Below are 10,815 nucleotides of genomic sequence, written 5' to 3' on the forward strand. Positions count from 1 at the left end.
TGTTCACTCACTCAGTTTTTTCAAAACATGTTTGTTGAATACTATCTTCTAGTGGCTAGTCTACCAACTGGTGATGTGGCAATAAACAAAAGAAGAGATTCAAGCTATCACATTTTATTTGTATACACTTATCCATGTACATACAGATATCAGTAAATAGTGGAAAACAGTAAGGAGATAGGATGTATTAGGTATTCTTCTATATGTTTTGAGACCTATTCTTTTCTGTTTTTTGAATGTCTCTACTTGTTTCCTCCTCATTATGTGTCATAAGAGATTCACACTCATGCTCTCTAAGAACGCATCTATATCATTGTGTTCCTGGACAGGGAGACAGATCCTACTTTCTGTGTATAGCATTTCAAGAAGAGAGTGGAGACGTAAAACCAATAGATTCCTGCCAGTTCTATGGAATTTACAAAGTTGGTGTGGTGTTGTCCATTATTGTAAAATGACTCTGTTACTTTTGGAATAAAAGAAGTGGTCAAGTTCACCAGGGGAAATGTACCGGGTGTATGTTCAGTATAGAGGAGTCTCTTGGAAATGCATGTAAATTGAAACTTGGTACAATTAATAAGGCAAGTTATTCACATCTCTAGTAGGGAGCATTTTAGGCCAAGAGACTTAGGGTACAAGGAAAAGTTTGAAAAATATCTTTTAAAAAAGGGAGAAAGTAATCATAGGGAGGGTGAATGTGAGGGAAAGACCTGGGCTGGAGAGGGGACAGTAAGGGGAACATGATCAGGTATTGAGGGGAACAGAACTGAAACTCTGAGGGCCAGCAGAAAGAATGGAAACAGGCAACCTCAGGAGGTAGGAGTGGGGGAGAACCTCTAGAATGTACCAGAGACTGGGGAGGTGAGAGACTCTAAGGGATGGACCTTAGATGAAATACCATTTGGTGTGGAGAGGGAACTTTGCAGAGTCCAGCTCCAATGGACCACATCAAGTGGAGTAATGGGGCTACCATTCCAAGGTCAAAAACTCTGATCCAGAATTGTTCCTGTCTGAAAAAACTGGAGAGACCAAAAGAAGAAGAGCCTGCAAGAAAGGAGGATCCAGCTCAAGGGGAGGCCCCAAGGCCTGACACTATTATTGATGTTATGGTGTGCTTACAGACAGGAACCTAGCAGGTTGCCCTTCAAAAGGCCCAACAAGCAGCTGAAAGAATCGGATGTAGATATTTACACCCAACCAATGGACAGAAGCTGGTGACACCTGTGGTTGAATTAGGGAAAAGCTGGAAGAAGCTGAAGAGGAGGGCAACCTTATAGGAAGATCAGCAGTCTAACCTGGAGACCCAAGATTGCTCAGGCGCTGAGCCACCAATCAGGTAGCATACACCAGCTGATAAGAGGCCCCTAACACATATACAGAAGAGGACTGCATGGTCTTGACTCACTGAGATAAGATGTATCTAACCCTCAAGAGACTTGAGGCCCCATGGAGTGGGGAGGTCTGGTGGGGTGGAGGTGAGGGTAGGGGTGTAGGGACATCCTCTTGGAGACAGGGGTGGGGGCAGGGGGTATGGGATATGGAATAGTCAGAGGGCAGACCAGTAGGAGGATAAAGACTAGACTGTAAAAAAAGAATGAAGAATAAAAATAAAAATATAAATAAGAATAAAAAGTAAAACTGAAAAGATAATAATAACCAGAGGTATTATAAAAAAATATTTACTATGGTTGATGAAGAAACTGCTGATATTGATAGGAAGCTGAGTTGTAATTTTGCTCAGGCTTCCTGGGCTCTCTTGGAGGAATTTTCAGAGACTGAAACATAGTAGATGAGAGTGGATATATTTTTACAGCTTTCAAATTTGCCTTTTAGAGGTAGCCAACTGTGAGCTGTATTTTAAAAGGAGAACTGATATCAGTCTGAACAATATCCTGTGACTAGCATAGAAGAAGCCCAATATCTAAGACTGTACTATAGAGTAGGGGGAGGAAAGAAACTGAATTCAGAGTTTGGAGTAGTTGCAGGATTTAACCAGTCAAATTTGGGAAATATTTTAAAGGTAGAATTTCCTTTTATATCCTATCCAGCATATAAGTATTTGTAAATCAGAAGAAATATACTAAGAAATAGGCTTTTAATTATTTTTGGTGGAACAAGTTGAATAATGGACTTGGTCTTAAAGGATTGAGAATGAGAGTTCCAATTTGACATTTCTTTAGAGCATGTTGTATACCCAGTGCTTATGGTTAACAAGCAGTTGAAGAATTGAACTTGGGGGAAAAGAGAGAATTAAGGATTAAAACAATGTGACTGTTGGTGTATTCAGAACCTGGTCTCAAGTGGATTGTGTAAGATCATTTATAAATGAGCACTGCATAAGAGCACAGAACTACTCTAAGCATGAGAACATGGCCCAGCTCACAAGCTTAGGAGCTATATATGCATCCACAGAAACCCTTATGCTCAAGAGGGCCTAGACTAGCTAAATGACATCCATTCACTACCTTGAAACTCTTTTTTTTTTTGTTGTTCTTTTTTTCGGAGCTGGGGACCGAACCCAGGGCTGTGCGCTTCCTAGGTAAGCGCTCTACCACTGAGCTAAATCCCCAGCCCCACCTTGAAACTCTTAATAATCTAGAATAACTTTCATTGTGAACTGTGTATAGCAAATTATGTAGCAGGTGTTAGTCGAGACTAAAGTCTCCAGCTAAAAACAAGAGCCAATCAAGTAGATTGGCTCCCAAGCAAACATGTGGTAGTGTCCTGAAGGCCAAATGAAAAAACTGTGCAAAGATGAGCACAGTGCTCCATGATCTCAACAACTACTACAGGGTCAAGCTATCTCAGTCTGAGTCATGGTCCGTGGATTATAATCTGAACACGGCTTGGTGTGCTTCGTGCCTAGATTGGACTGAATGACAGAGTGAAGATATAACAGTTGCAGGAAGAGAAGTGAGTGTGGAATGGTCTTCTGGGGCAAAGGACTAGAACTGGCTGACAATCCATGCCCATGGCCCACCAATGGCCTTGGCTATGTAATAATGGATGAGACTATAAAATGCACGAAACAACTAATATCTTGAGTCTCTGGTGATGGTTTCTTGTTGTCATTTTTCAGATGTTCCATAATAGGCATACAGACTTTTTCTAATCAGACTTTTAAAGTGTTCTGGAAATAATGAGGTAGAGTGTGCAATATCTGAGGGAAGAGTCAGTATTTGATGCTTCAGTATTGGGTGGAGGGATTTCATTCTACCTGCCAGTGAAAGCAGAACCTAGCAGTAGGGCAGAGGCATATGTTCTGATTCAAAAATGGACAAAATGACCCTGACCTGCCTCAATTGCATAGGATTCATGTTCTGAGTCACTAGCCATATTTCTCATTGAGTGTAACCATGTGATAAGTCAAGTGTAGAACTGCTCAGGGTTAAGGGTGGACCACCATTTCTGCTTCTCCCTGGTGGTGTGCATGCCTATCTTAATTTTTCTTCATGGGTGTCCTAATCCTGATATGACTCCCTTAGGGACCTTCCAAAACAGAGCCCCATTTGTATTTTAAAATTGTCCATAAGTAAATGTCAGATGCCAAGGTACTCAATATCTGCATTCAGACTCTCTCCCTCTCTTTCTTGTTTATTTATGTCTTATTAACAGATATGCCTGATTTTTTAAAATCATATAAAGATTATTGTTCTAAAAAAGAATTTTCAAAATAATGTGTTGTTATGAAAGGATTGTTGCTAATTCCAAAACACCCTGGTAGACTCTGTAATATTAGCTCACAAATACTTTTTATTTTGATCCATGACCCACAGGGTGGTGAGCAAGGACTTTGGAACAACCTCTTAAACTGAGTTCCTCTGAGCTGTTTATTCTCCACATTCTGTTGAAATCTTTATTAGTATTATAAATCTCAGCTCTCAGGGGAAAATGTGAGAATTAGATCTTGTGATTGTTATGCACCACTTTGGCGCTCATCTGTGTAGACACAAAGCTGATGATGGTGGTGGTGGTGGTGGTGGTGGTGGTGGTGGTGGTGGTGGTGGTGGTGGTGGTGGTAAAGCTGTATGTTTGTAAGGGTAGCAACTGCAAAATTCTAGAGCCAAGGACAGACAGAGAACTAAGTCTGAAGTTGTAAACTAGGAGAAGGCAGATAGGTTGTTCTGGGGCAACTGAATCATTTAACTGCATAACAAGCATTTTGATTCCAATTCTCCCTTTATGAAAGGCACATACTCATGAATGTCTTTAATCTTTCAACTTTCAGAATGAATGTTTTACATTGATAATGTATGCAGTCTTTGTTTCCTACATAAATGGAAATTCTTTATAACAACATAGATGTTTTACTATAATTGCTATGACTATTTATAAAAACACACAACAGCTTATAAATACTGAGTAAGTCTGCTTTGAAATCATAAGTCTGAAATCTGGGTGGTGTGAATGGAGCTGTCTTCAAGTCAACTGGAGGGAATGGCTCGCAGCCAAGCATTTCTGTCTTTAACAGTCAATGACTTGGTGAATAGGCTGAATCCTGGAGGGGAAAGCCTTGGTTATTGTTGGTGATAAACCTTAGGATATGCTTAGACATTAACTCTTTTGAACTCACAAAAAAGAGCACCAAAAATAATGTGATCAGTAACCAGTTAGACAACAATTAGAGTTGGCTGCCTTGAAAAATGAGCTTAAGACAGGGAGTTTTCCTTAAGGAATGTGAATCTCACTGACGGAATCTTCTGGTTGTCATTAGGCTGGCTGAAATTGATTGCCTTTGGGAAAAATCATCAATTCCAAGTTATTATATTTATGTAATAAAACACTTGGGTTATAAATTTGTGGAATTTAAAGAATATATGTGTACCTATATATGTGTGCCTATCTATGCCTTCTAGACATGATAAGACACAGTAGTTGATTATTGAGTTCCAGAGAAGTGGCGCCAGTGGCAAATTGGTCTCTTTAATTCTAGTTTGGAATACAACTTAGTGGTAGATTGCTTTCCTAGCATTCATAAGACTTTTGATTCATTTACCATAAAAATCACAACAAACATAGATAGATAGAAAGATGATAGATAGATAGATAGATAGATAGATAGATAGATAGATAGATAAAAATATAGAATATCTCACTTCCTGGACAACATTTATAGCTAAGTACTAATCACAGCATCTATTTCCCTGTCATTTTTTTTACATTGTTTAGAGACAGAGGGATATTCCCTTTTGAGTGAAGGGCCTTCTAGCTACACATGCATTCTTAGATGTTTTAACACACACTATAGAGTTAGAGATGTTTTCAAATACTAATGTAATAAAGGACTTCAGTTACTACTGCTTTTTCAAAACTGCACAAGTCAGGGAAAGCCTAGCCTTTCTGGTTGGAGGTCAATCACAAGTTGCTGTGGCTAGTTAGGGAGGACAGTCCAGAAGTCTCGCAGGACTTGAGGATCACAAAATAATCTAACAGAAAGCTTCTGAGTAGAGTTGAAGCAACCTCTTCCATACTCATCACAACCTCACATAGCACTAATGACTATTTTGCCCACGATCAATACAGGTGAAAGTTAACTCTAATCCCCTTCAGATAATTAGTTCTCTAGAGAGCTTTCAGACATTGGAAGGGAAGCATTTTTAAATACTGCAAAGGTGCTTGTTAGCACCTGTCCTGAACTCTAAACATGGCTTTAGAAAAACATCAGTGAAAAGAAAATGATTAATTGTTCCCTGATGTTTTCTTCTGAGCACAGCTGTGGCCATTTCAGTATCCAGGAATTTCTTTGGCAAATGACTTAGGGAGGGGTGGAAAGCAAAATGGAAGAGGCCTCTGGAAAATCTTTTACACTGGGGTGTATTCTCTTTCTAACTGGATCCAAGGAGTTTCTGCTCATGGAATCTGGCCTATCATAAAGAACATTTCTCTTCTGTACTTGATTCAACTTAATAAATAGTGTCAACCAAGCATGATGGATGGCTAGAGTCTTTTACAGTACAAAATTAAAAGTCTTCATAGCTAGACTCCAAAAGGACTAGAATCTGCCATTTGCCTCCCTGCAGGGCATGGTCTTCTAACTCAGTTGGGACCTCTTTGTAATCCTTCTATGAGACCAGCTTTTATTTTTATTTTTCTGAATTCCTAGGATGCCTGGAATGCACTCCTCTTTCAGCTTCGTTTGTTGACTATTTTTTCTGAAGAAAACAACCCTTTATGATAAAAAAAGTAATATATGTTTCTAAAGAGGAAAGTATTCATTCAAAAACACTGGAACTAGTAAGGTTTAGAATTATCAGGTTTTTAAATACCATTTTAAAGGTAGGTTCAGAAAGCCAGTGTTTCCCAGTAAGTTAGTGCCATATGGGATGGAGTGAGGATGAACAATGTATGTCTCATTTACAGTCACAGATGTTTGTGTGCTGCTCTTCCAGCCACACTACACACTGCTGATTCTTTGTACATAGATGCCTCCAATATTCCATATCTCAGAATTCTTCTTGGATATGCACCATGTTCACACCCTTTGACTCTCTTTCTAGACAAGATCTGACTTGGAATTTGACTCCAGGTAATTTTCTTCCTCTAATAATTGTGTTCAATTTGTTTCCTACTAGGCATAAACATCACTATCTCCAGGCTCATTTTTCATAACCACCCAGTCAGGATCCTTGAAGTTTTACCTCACTTCATATCTGTAATGGCATTTCTCTTCCCATGGTCATATCCTTGAATGAAGAAAGCTATCATTCTTCTGTGACCCCTCAAATTTTGTTTAAAAACTGGAAATTGTTTCACTATATATTATAAATGTGTAGAGAAATCCAAACCTAGGAAAACCAGTAAGGCATTGAAGCATTTTTACTTCTTTGTAAAAATGTTATTAATGCTATGTCCATTATTAGGCTATCAAACTGGCCTCTAACTTCATCTCTACCCATAAATTAGAGCAGTTCTCAGACACATCAGAGAAGTTCCTTTGTGCAGTAGATGGCTGTTCACCAAGAAACTGAAATGTGCTCAAGGTAGACTGTGGCGTGCTCAACCACAAATCTGACATCTAAATCACACCCCCTCCTCAAGGGTCAGGGATGATCTCAGAAGAGTGGAAAGACTGTAAGAGCCAGAGTTTGGGAGGACTAGCATAAAACGGTGTCTTCTGGAGATGGCAAAACTGTTGAACTCACAATTTCACAGCAGCCATGACTGCCTGCACAAAACCTGCATAAAGTGAAGCCAGAGAGCAATAAAGAATGGAGTGGGAAGAAACTCCTGAGCCCCTACTCTTCAGGAGGTATAGAGAATTGATTGATTGATTGATTGTGTGTGTGTGTGTGGTGTGTGTGTGTGTGTGTGTGTGTGTGAGAGAGAGAGAGAGAGAGAGAGAGAGAGAGAGAGAGAGAGAGAGAGAGAGAGTCAGTTTTCATGAAGGGTTTGCTTCCTGGTAGATTGACTATACTCCAGTGAAGGAATGCTCACTCAGGAGTGTATGGCCAGGGCAATTGGAGTCAGTGGATTATAAAAATTAATGAGACACAACATGAGAAGGATAGGAGTGGATCTGGGCACTGCTATAAGGAGGAGTTGGAGGTGAATATGAACAAATTATGTTGCATGAAATTCTCAAGGAAATAATGAAAATACTTTAAAGTAAAATAAAATTTATTAAGTATAATTGGCATGCTGTTCACTCTTTACGAACAACACTGAGTGGTCAATTTTAGTATCCCTTGATGGATTGTCATGTAACTTTCTTGGTTTGGGTTGGCTTCCCACTATCTTTTGTGTTTTTAAAGTCATGAAATACCTCTGAGAGTGGCTTTAAAGTTCTATCCTTCCAAAATCACTTTTCCCAGAAACCTTAATCCTTTGCCTCACAGCCTTTTCCTTGGATATTTCTAAGTCTGCCTTCTATCCATCTCTAATCTCTAAAAAAAGTCCTACTGATAGCACTTTCTTCCATAACTCAATTTAAATACACTATGAATTTCCCTTCAAGTTCTCTAAGAAATAGAACCAATAGATATATAAATGCAAAGTTCCAATAACTTTGTACTGGAATAATTATTAGAGTAATTATTTCACTAAATAATATTAATCCTCTAAAGTATACCATTTAGATTTTTATTAACATGGTGTAATAATTATAAGCAATTATATAAATTAGAACACATATTGCTTCTTTGTTTTTCCTTCATACAAAGGTCCAGGTGCTGAAGAGATCAATGGTCTATGTCCTCATTCAAGTCTAAAAGCTTAAGATCTAGGAGTACCATTGCTCAAGGGCAAAGAAGAATGGATACTCAGCTTAGGTAAATTTCCCTGGTTTTACACCCTCATTCTATTGGATGATACTTACTTACATTGCCAATTACTGATTCAAATGCTGATCTCAAATCCATTAGAATGTTTAGCAGTCTTGTAGACATATGTAGGCTCTCAGAACTCACTCACTTGCAAAATTTAACCATCAGAGAGTTCTCAGCTTCTGTTGTTTTATGTAACTCCATCCTTGTGACCCTTCATTTATTGGACAGCTTATTCCTTTCATGAACTATTGAGGGAAATGTTAGGATATGTAAGTCACTGTAAAATGAGGAAGAGAGAAAACTATGTACTTTCCTGTCAGTCAGTATGAGTATGGAATTAACAGATAAAAGGTGAGAAATCACTGACAAACTTTGAAGTCATCTGACTGGTGTGACAATGATTCACATATGTTACATGCATAGCAATTTGTGGGTTAAAAGGTTCACAATTATGCAGTTCCTTATAGTTATTACAGGGTGGTGATCAAAACCTAAATGGTATATTTTAAAGGAATGACATTATTTAGTAAAGTGGTGATGACTAAAAACTGTGTTGTTGGAACTTTGCTAACAAAGGCCCCTTCTTTACAAGGCCAGTTTAATAGCTTTCCTTTGAACTTTAGTGCTTCTGCTATACGTAATTCTTGCTGATCTGCACTTTTGTCTAATACAGCTACTACTTTCTTCGTCACTTAACCACACAAGGACTTCATGGTATCTTACACATATTATCTTCCTAAACCTAGGGGAAGCATCCTAAATATTTGTACTTGTAGCCAAAGATTTGGGCTATTTTAAGGTACTAGAGGGAGTAGACATTCCGATATCTTGCTCCAGGACTTGAGAACTATGGCTATTTTGTTGTTGCCTGTGACAATTTCTATAGGAGGTAAACATGAAGATGTTGGATCTTTCTGGTGTTGTAAGGGACATTCCTAGTAAGACAGTTCTGCAAAACTCTTCTGTTGGATCTTTGGCCACCTTCATAAGACTCTCTCTCTCTCTCTCTCTCTCTCTCTCTCTCTCTCTCTCTCTCTGGTCTACGGTACCCACGAGCTTCATGGTTTCCAAGGTTTTATTCTGTCATGGAAGAGATATGGCAGAATATAGTGATTCCCATTATGGTGTCCAGGAAACAGGGAAAATGGCTGCCTGTGCTCTGCTGTCTGTACCCACCCTCATCCCCATTCCCCTGGCCTCTCAGCCCATACGTTAATGTTACCACCATTTAGAGTTGACCTTCTTCATTTTGTTAATCTCTAGGAAAACTCTCACAGACATCTTCAAGGTCCTAGGTAACAATAAATCCAGTGAATGTGAAAGTGAATATTACTCATTACATCCACCATATGGCCCCTGGAGAGGAAGGCTAGTTATTGAGTGCTCAAAGTGTAACACCTTCGGGCACTTCTAGCTTGCTTAGTAAGGAAATCTAGAGCAGTATCTGCTCACGCACCTTCCACTATCCCTCAAATAAGGGCCTACAAAGAGCATTTGGACCTTGGTCACTTGCTTATGGATGTTCTTCTCCTTGACATTGCTACAGTAAAGCACCAACACCTAGTGTTTATAGTTTCCTTGTTGGTCTCTTAAAAATAAGACAATATTCTTAGGGTTTTTTCCTCTGTATATGTCATAAATATTTCTCAATAAGAAACTAATGAATAAACAGAGTCAGCCTTTTCTGTCTTTTTATCCTGTATGGCTAAAGGGAAATATATAGTGTACGTCTGGGCAGCCCTTTGTGATATTTCTTACAGAAAATATAATGAAAGATGCCAAGTGTCTTCTTAGGTTGTAACAGCACCTACCCTTCTGTATCATTTTGTCATTGCTTTTTCTTTTTCTTTTGTGAACAGTTACTCCTAGAACCCGGCTGCTTTCTGTCCTATGAAGATGGCCATATTATTCCATGCACAGAGGCCATTCATAGATGGGTTGACCAGTAGCCCATGTGAGGCCCCAGACAATAGTCACCCTCAGCTATCAGGCACATGAGCAGAGATATCCAGGTGATTCCTGCTGAAATGTTTATTTGCCATATGCCTTCCCATATAATGCCCTTGGCCTGGTTTATTAGATACAACTAGAGATATTATCTATGCTCAGACTAAATAATGAAAGCACAGTCTCTAAATACAAGTTTCTTTTATGCAGTTTCATGCCCCTGAGCTAGGGGTGGTTTGTTACACAGCTATAGTACCATGAATAGGAGCCCTTGGCTCTGAAAGACACCCGCAGTAACTCAAGTTATGAGACAAGTATGAGTACATGCTCTAGGCTTTCTAACACTCCCATAATGCACTTGAATGACTTGGGTGTTTAGTGAGATACAGTAAAGAGTTTGTAGGTGGCTCTGTAACAGGAAAGATCTAGAAGGCTGCCCTGGCTTTGGTCCTTGATGCCGTTGAGCAGAGGCTATGATCTCTTCTTTATCATCCTTAGGAAGGACACTAGGAGTAAATTACTTCTCACCATTAAATTCTTTTATATAGTATCCTCTTCAGAGTTATCCTTGAAAATATACTGAAATATGAGGCAGTAAAATTTTATT

This window comes from Rattus norvegicus, chromosome 17 (genome assembly GCF_021556685.1).
Source record: "Rattus norvegicus strain SHRSP/BbbUtx chromosome 17, alternate assembly SHRSP_T2T, whole genome shotgun sequence".
NCBI lineage: Eukaryota > Metazoa > Chordata > Mammalia > Rodentia > Muridae > Rattus > Rattus norvegicus.